Source organism: Erpetoichthys calabaricus, chromosome 2 (genome assembly GCF_900747795.2).
Source record: "Erpetoichthys calabaricus chromosome 2, fErpCal1.3, whole genome shotgun sequence".
Classification (NCBI taxonomy): domain Eukaryota; kingdom Metazoa; phylum Chordata; class Cladistia; order Polypteriformes; family Polypteridae; genus Erpetoichthys; species Erpetoichthys calabaricus.
The window spans coordinates 101160482-101169691 of NC_041395.2; positions in this window are offsets into that span (position 1 = coordinate 101160482).

Consider the following 9210-nt stretch of genomic DNA (forward strand, 5'->3'; position numbering starts at 1 on the left):
TTAAATAAGAGCCCAGGATTCTTAGAATGACGGGATACTAAATCAGCCAAGAAATCATGTTTAACTTTCTTAACTGCAACCTGGAAGTTGAATAGAGAAGTCCTAAAAATTTGTTTAGAAACAATCAGTCGATCTTTTTTCCAATGCCGTTCCACAGTTCTACAGGCGCGAAGCAGCGATCGTGTAGTTTCATTTAGCCAGGGAGCAGGTATTCCCTTATAATAGTGATAAAAAGTCATTAACCAAAGGTTTCGATTGACAACGAACGTGAATGTTAAAATCACCAACAATAAATACTTTGTCATGGGAGAGGGTGATATCAGCCAGGAGATCAGAGAATTCAGAAAAGAAGATATCATTAATTACAGGGGGTCTATAAACCACAGCAAACAACAAAGAAGGGGAGCTGCACACTTCGAAAAGTTGCAGTTCGAAGCTACTAAACGGACCCCTTGTAAGGCTCAATCACAAAAACATACTCAAAAACAGTGGCAATGCCCCCACCACGACGAGTCAGCCGAGGTGAGTTTAAAAATGAATAACCTGATGGTACCAAGTCAGTAAAACATGAAGAGTCACCATTTACAATCCAGGTCTCAGTGATGAAAAAGAAATCCAGTTTATCTGAGCTAATAAAGTCTTGCAGAATGAAAGTTTTATTAGGCACTGATCTCACATTCAAGAAAGCAGCCTTGATAGAAGTAGAAGAGCTCGCTGCGGGATGAGCACGGGTGAGCGTGCGAAGATTAGCAGCGTTTACTCCCCAAGAGCACACCGAGAAAGAGTGATGCCGCCTTAAAATGGAGAAATTAAATCCGGTATCCAGCGCCCATGGACCAGGGATGGAGTCCTGCGCAGGAGAAGGTGGGTCATAGACGGCTTGCAGGCATCGGGAATCCAAGCTCCTGGATTTGAGTCGCCGTCATTTAACAGCAATACCAGCTCTTTTTCCACAGCGTTTGCAGGTGCATTTGCGTCTCCGAGAGGCATTCAATGAACACCGGCGTCCAGGTGAAGAAGTTAGCAGATGAATAAAACAAAGGTGGAGGTTCACATAATATCCCATCAGGAGTTGAAAATTGAGAGGAAAGCAAGCAAGAAAATATGTTAAGTAAAGAATCACGATTGTAGGACAGTGGCCGTTGAGATAAACTAATACATAAAAACAAAGTTAAAACATAGATTAGTGAGACGAACAGACGGCCAGCCACACCAGTTGGTGCCATCTTGTTTCTTTAACTAGAATTGACTGTTACACTGCCTTATTCATTGATTGTACATTGTTTGTCAAAGATGTAGGTAATTTCATAATCAAACTAGGAAATATGGCCACATAACTATTAGTTACGAGTCACTACTTTGTCTCACATTAAACGTACTGGCTGAAATCAAAAAGTGGCTTTTTACCAGTGAAGCTTACATTTTCCCATTTTAGAAATACTTAATGCCTTATCACAAGCTGCCTACAAAGTAGGGATCCTGCTAGTAGTTCGGGACCAACCAGGATCAGGAGTTGACGCAAGCAGAGTCAAAGCAAAATATTAAGGAAAAGAGGATGGATACAACAGTCTCTTAAAAAATTCTGGTGCTGGAATATATACATTGCACACACACACACACAAAAATTTAGAAAGAAAAAAATAATCCACAATCTTCTTGAAGCAGAAAAATCATTCTATGTAAATAATAAATAAATATATAAAGATTTTTTCGGTGGGTCTAAATGTTTTTTGATTTCTCTGTTGTTCATTATTTTCATTTTTCTAGAACGACATGTATGAGATATTTCAGTTGGTTCCTTTAGTATGCACTTTCATACTTTACTGCCATACCGTACTACTGCTATGCACTGCGACCATCTAGGGAAAACTTAAATTGCTGCTGGAAGAAGTGTTGGTGAGGCCATCAGGGGATGCTTACCCAGTGGTCTATATGTGACTCCTAATACCCCAGTGCAGTGATGTGGACACTGTACTGTTAAAATTGGCACGGAAATGTAAATCTGATGTCCTGACCCTCTGTAGTCATAAATGATCTTTGGCATCTTTCTCAAAGAGTGGTGTGTTTCCCACTGTCCTGGCCTGGTCATTCTGGACTCCTAATCATCCCATGTCCCTTATTTACTAATTCTTTTTCACCCATTCACCACCTAATAGGTAATGTGTGGTGAGCATACTTGTGCAAAAATGGCTGCCATCATATCATCAGGGTGGAGGCTGCACATTGATGCTATTATATATGGTTCTCCACTGCCTATGTAAAGTGTGTTCAGTTGGTTAGAAAAGCGCTATATAAATGTAATTAATAAATAAATAATATTTTATTATTATTATTATTATTATTATTGTGCATTCTCTTGCTTTTTTTGACAACATTAATGCTATCTTAAATTTGGACACAAAACATGCTGCTTTTGTTAAAGCTTTAGAACTACTAGATAGTATAAATGTAAGCCAAATAATATGAGAATTAACATTTGTTAACATATTAGTTTTCACTTCTTACAAAACCAAATTGCAATATTTTTCATTGTTAATTTATTATTATTAATTTTATTATTATTATTATTATATTTTTTTAATTTTTGAATGCCAGTCATCTATTCTGATAACTGTTTATAGTGATTTTTTAGTTTATATTGGCTACGTTAATATTAGTAAATAATACAATATCCAAATTAGATTATATATTAAAAAGAAGAATACTGGAATTATTTGACATTTCATTTATTTTCTATTCTAATGTTTGCATGTAAACACTCATTTTATTGAGTGTGTCATTTTATTGCTAGCCTTAGAGCCTATTAAGATTTACGATATAAAAGGTGAAAAAAGTAGGTTATAAAATTAAAGAAATGCAGCCAATACACAGGTTCCTTAATCAAAAATTATATTGGCACAGCCTTTCAAATCATAAGCAATTAATGTCAGACCAATGTACTAAGGATTTCAGACAAAGTATTTGCTAAATTAATAGCAGGCACAGTAGATGATTTAATTTTCATTTTCTGAAAAGGTTTATGAAAGCTACTATATAGCATAAAGAATAAAAACTTTGTCCACAAAACTGTGTTTTGTTTGTTGCAATATCTTTAGATTTTAAAAATATATTGATTACTATGCAATTTAAAAGCTAAAAAACAAAATGAACACACTTTTTAAGCACAACTAGGACATTTTTGATTTTGTTATTATAATAATTCTAACTGAAACCTCTTAGGCGGCACAGTGGCGCAGTGGTAGCGCTGCTGCCTCACAGTTAGGAGACCCGGGTTCGCTTCCCGGGTCCTCCCTGCGTGGAGTTTGCATGTTCTCCCCGTGTCTGCGTGGATTTCCTCCAGGTGCTCCGGTTTCCTCCCACAGTCCAAAGACATGCAGGTTAGGTGGATTGGTGATTCTAAATTGGCCCTAGTGTGTGCTTGGTGTGTGGGTGTGTTTGTGTGTGTCCTGCGGTGGGTTGGCACCCTGCCCAGGATTGTTTCCTGCCTTGTGCCCTGTGTTGGCTGGGATTGGCTCCAGCAGACCCCCGTGACCCTGTGTTCGGATTCAGCGGGTTAGAAAATGGATGGATGGATGGATGAAACCTCTTAGTATTAATGTTTCAGCACAGTTCTTTTTCAATATTAACATGTTATACTGTATAAGAGAGTTTCTGAAGTGAGAGAAAGTTTTTAAATATCGCATATGCAACTTCACTTGCCTGTAGCTAATTGAGCTGTAAATAGAAAAAAAGACATAGATAATCACCCAAATGTTCAATCTTACATGAGTCGCGTCAAGCCATTAGCTGAAATTGCTATATTATAACAATAAACATCAAATTAAGCAGCACTCCTGAAGACTGCTTGGGAGTTATAGCCAAAAATCTGGGGAGAATATTTACATATAGAAAGCACTCTTGGCAATGTTGCACAGTGTGTTGTCAGAAACTCCACACAGAGTCATAGCCTCCCATATATTTGTTATCCTGGCTGCAAAGTCGCAAAATGTTATACAGCACTGATGTGCACAAAACCGGGTCCAAAACAGAACTGAGGGAATAAGAAAAAGTTGGAGGCTTTTAAAGGGGAAGACAGGAAGTGAAGTTAGAGGGGTTGGGCTCATAAGGGTCTTCAGCCATAGGCTTGAGCCCGGACGTGACATCACAGGGGCCGGAGCCGACAAGGTCTTCCTTCATAGGCTCGGACCCAGAAGTGACATCAACAGGGCCAGGTGGAATCTCCTGTGGATGGTCTGCAGGAAAGTGAGAAAACGAATCAGTGCACTCTGCCACATCTGACTCGGAATTGCCCTTACTCAAGCCCTTTAGCTGCCTCCCATGCGCACGTGTGTGACAGTGTGTATCCTCCTTGAGTTCAGTTTACTATTGTCCTACTTCCATGGCAGTACCTTCATTTATTAGACAAAAAGGAGTTTAAATGAAGTTGTGTATTACTATTTTGCAAAAACCATTTATGTAATTTCAGTTTATACTCAACTATAGTTTATAGTTTATAGTTCAACACAAACTGCTTAATGACTTATATTCTCTTCTTGTCTCAGAAGACTAGTTTAATAAAGGTGACTTTGTATGTAATAAAATAGATGTCCGAAGGGCCCAATTAGTATGCTGTGTGATTTGTAAATTCATAATACATTAATAAATAATATGGGTTGGTACAGAAATAATAAATAAGATGAATATATTACTAAATTCCATTTTTCAAAGGGAAAAAAATGAAGAATATAATATATTAAAACGTCCATCTTGGTCCCATCCCCTCCACCTGAATTTTGGTGCATCTCTTCACCCAGTCATCATCTGCCTTTTGCTCCACATGCCGAAGCTATCTTTGTGTTTTTCTCCTCAGCATACCATCTATAACCTCCACACCAAATCTTTCTTTTAACGTGGAATTCATATTCCTCTAAATTCTCTTTATAGCTTTGCTTCTTGGTCCATTTTCAGGTCTCACTGCCATAGAGCATGCTGTACTACTTCTCATAAAGCTTTCGTAAACTTCTAAATCAATGCCAGAGAAAGACTCCTCTGGAAGTCAGAAAAGAGACTGACTCCAAGATTTGATTTTCTTTCATTTGCCTCTTACTCTGATTATAACTGTTGTGCTCCCCCCACCCCGTATGCACTAAACATGTTACTTAAGTAGCAGAACTCCCCAACTTTTCCAAACAACCTGATTGCCAGTATTTAATACATAAAAAGGTTACACTCATCATTCGCATACTACCCATCACACAACTTTGATGTACCCACTTCTGACAAATTGTGCATTGGATGAGTTTCTCTAAATACTGTACCTCTACTGTATGTGCTGCATGGCCATGCACCCGCTTCTTCAAGTCCAATGATCACCTTGGTCTTTTCTGCACTTACCTTGGGGTGTTTTGCAATAAAATAGGCTTTTCATATTTATATTCTCCTTTGATTCTATTTCACTTTTTACATACAAATACAGTGTATCAGTTTGTGCATCATTTCGTCATGTACATCTGTGTGGTTTCAAGTGGTGGTCTGGAGACTGCACAGTTTTGGTGAGATGAAGCATGAAAGTATGATACTTAGTAGATGTCACCTTTGCTCTTTTCGTTTCTGCCATGTCCTTTCTCAATCATTTTCCCGTAAGGAACACGTGACTACAAGTCTCTTTGCTGAGGTTACTGCTACCTACTTTTTTTTTTAATTTCCAGAACATATCTGGTCATGAACTTTCAATTAAGACCAATGTCGAGGTTTTAGCCCCAGACGTTTGCAAGAAACTGTGGGACAAATAAATAGACCTAGACCTTGGTATTTTATTTATATAGATCCACACAATTCTATAGCTATGCCAAAATCTAAGATGAACTAGAAATTCATTGTCATGCAGCACTGAGGACAGCTGACTTCATGCCATAGATAGATAGAACCTTATTTGTACCCAGTGGGAAATTTGGCTTTTTACAGAAGCTCTTTAAATAAATATATAAATAGGTAGATAAATAAGTAAATAAGTAAGTAAATATACACATACACTTTGGTCTGAACATGCACGAGAATGACTATAAAGTACGACAATTAAAAAGAAAGAAAAGTTCTGACATGGCTGTCACAGTCACAGTGAAGCATTATGCAAACGTACTACTCTTGGTATAAAGGAACCCCAGCAGTGTTCCAGACACACTTCTGCTGAATAATTTGTTGGCTGAAACGTCATTATTTCCTTTGCTGCTACCTCCAGGGGGTCCAGAGTGCATCCCATAACTTTGCCTGCCCTTTTAATTAGCTTGCTAATTTGGTGGGCCTCTCTTGAAGTGATGTTACCAGCCCAGCACGACACAGTGTAGAAAACTGCACTAGCCATCACAGAGTTGTGGATGATGTGAAGGATGTCACTTCCTACATTAAAGGAACACAGTCTCCTAAGGAAAAAAAGGCTTGCTCTACCCTTTCTTACAGAGTTCCCCTACGTTCTGAGAACAGTCCAACATGTCAATAATGCCATGATGCAAGGAAAAACAGTAACATTGCAAGAATTTTCTTCCTAACAAAGAACAGTGTATTTTGGATGGTATTTTCAGTTACTAACTATTGCATCCCACTATGCATCCCACTTTGAGTATTATTTTTTTCATTTGCAATAGACAAACCACTAAAACATGATACGACCAATGCAGGGGTAGGCAACGTCGGTCCTGGTGAGCCGCAGTATGTGCAGGTTTTTGTTCCAACCCAGTTCCTTAACGAGAACTCAATTATTGCTGATGAAGCACATATTGCTTTAGTGACATTTTGATGCTTCATTTTAGTGGTCTCGCTTGTTAAGGTTCTCCAACCTTAATTGCTTATTTCAATCTTAAACTGCTGCATTCAGTGTTTTAATTGCTCCTTATTAGCAATAAGATGTAAAAGACAAAGCAGCCAGCAGTTCTCCAGCTAGCTTTTTTCCAATTACATCTGTGTGTGTTCATCATGCACTGTTTGATTTAATAAAACACTTAATAGAAAAATGTGACAGACTGAAAATGATCTGTTTTAGGCTTCATATCATTTGGATGATATCCTTGGAAAGGAAAAAAATCTACGATATAAGAGCCTTACATTGCACAGACTAACAAGCCATAAAATTAAATAAGGTCTGAGATTGGCAATGATTGGTTTCTAATTAAGCAATTGGGTTGGAATGAAAACCTGTAGCCACTGCGACTCACCAGGACCGACGTTGCCTACCCCTGGACCAATGCATTAAAATGCTCATGAAAATGATATTCAGGGTTGTGAGGAGCATTGCCTGTGTGGACAGTACTAGATGCAAGGCAATGTTAAACCCTGGATAAGGTGCCAGAAGCTCACACAGGGTTAATGCCACATCTTTTAAAATAAAACTTAATTCGGCTAAACTGAATTAGCCACACAACTTTTTTCATTAGCAGTTTCAAAATGAAATTAAATAAATAAAAATTGGACACAAGGACATACCTGTAACTGTATATAGAAATCACACCCACAATTGTCCTCAGTATGTAAACCCACTGCCACTGGAGTCTACTGTAAAAACCTGCTGAACTTTGTAATCAAATCATAAATACACCAAATTTATAAATATAAAGATAATAAATACACCAAAAAGCCAAATATTTAAATTATACATTATTCAGAACAATAACACAGGGCAAGATGGTCTTACTGTAAATGCCATTCTTTCATTGATCATTCATAACACCGAAATTTTGCATTCAGAAAGCACATTTTCTGTGTCTGTATTATATTTGTGTACAATACTACATTATTACATTACACTATACTTACTGTACTGTATTTTATATTGGCCAATGATTTCTACGTGAATAGACACCAGCAAAATGTCCCTTCTGGCAGCGACCGAACACTTCCACACAGTAAGTCTATGTTGAACAACAAAGGCTGCTATTGGTAACTGAGTCAGTCAGTGAATTGTGTTCTGTGGATAAAATTAATATATCACACACACGGATGTCAAAGGGCAGCATGTCAGGCTTGATGGAGTTCGCATTAGTAAGCTTTTGACCTGGCATCCACCAAGGGCATCTAATCCTCTAACTTAGAGTGAATAGCCATAAAAGACACTTGGGAGACCAGAAGATCTCCCGCTTGGCAGGCAACAACAGATGACTCATAGTTAGAATGCAGCTGTTCAGGAGAGAAAGAGAAGTTAAGGAGCTTTGATTGCCCGTGGCACACAATATTGAGCACACAAAGACATAAATAAATTATACAACTCAAAGCAACTACAGTCCAATACAAAGAAAAAGTACTAAGAGCCCCCAAAACCTGACAATAGAGATTATATGATGGCAGTTGGGTTGTATTTATCAAAGATTTATTAAAGTCTTGCATTTAGATCCACAGTGAAGACATGTAGAATTTAGACATTGTATTCTATGAGAAGAGTTGATAACAATAAAATCTATCCTCAAATTGACTAATGTAAAGGACAGCTAGCTACAGAAAATTATTAAGGAAATTCACAATAACCTTTGTAGGTTCAAAAAAGAAAAAAACAATCTAAATAAAGGAAAATGCAGTACATGTTGGTTTCCAATGGCTATCATCCAACTAATCAACTACTCACCATGATTTCAATTCAATTCAATTCAAATGAAATGTTTTGTCCCAAGAGAGATATTTTGGAGTTGGCAGGGTTTTTGCAGGGAGACCAAGAAATCACATTAACAAAAGAACAACCAAGGATCTGTACAAATGAATAAAAAAATGTTGAGAAAATAATACTTTTGATACAGTATCAGAAATATTTATTACATATAAAAATTAGACCAACATTAAGACTCAGCCAACAATTGATAAGTGTTCAGCCCACAAGTTAAGCCTTTGGATGTTTATTAAAGTGAAATATATTTAGAAGATTAATAACAGTTGGAGTAAACAAATACTTAAACCTGTTTTTATCCTCAGAAACTAGAACCTTTGACCTGTGATAACAACTGAAATTAAGAATGTAGTGGATGAGTTCTGCCTAAGAGAATATACTCTGCTTTCTGTAATACTTGTTTATTAAACAGGTCTGTCAGATTTGACTACTGGGACCTTATTATTTTACTAATCCATTTTTGATGTATCCTATTTTTGTTGTCATCATTAAGATTAACCAAGCCAGGAGAATATAAGACAGACTCAATACAAGATTTGTAAAAAATTTACATAATGTTAGAGTTCAAACTAAAACACCTCAGCTTC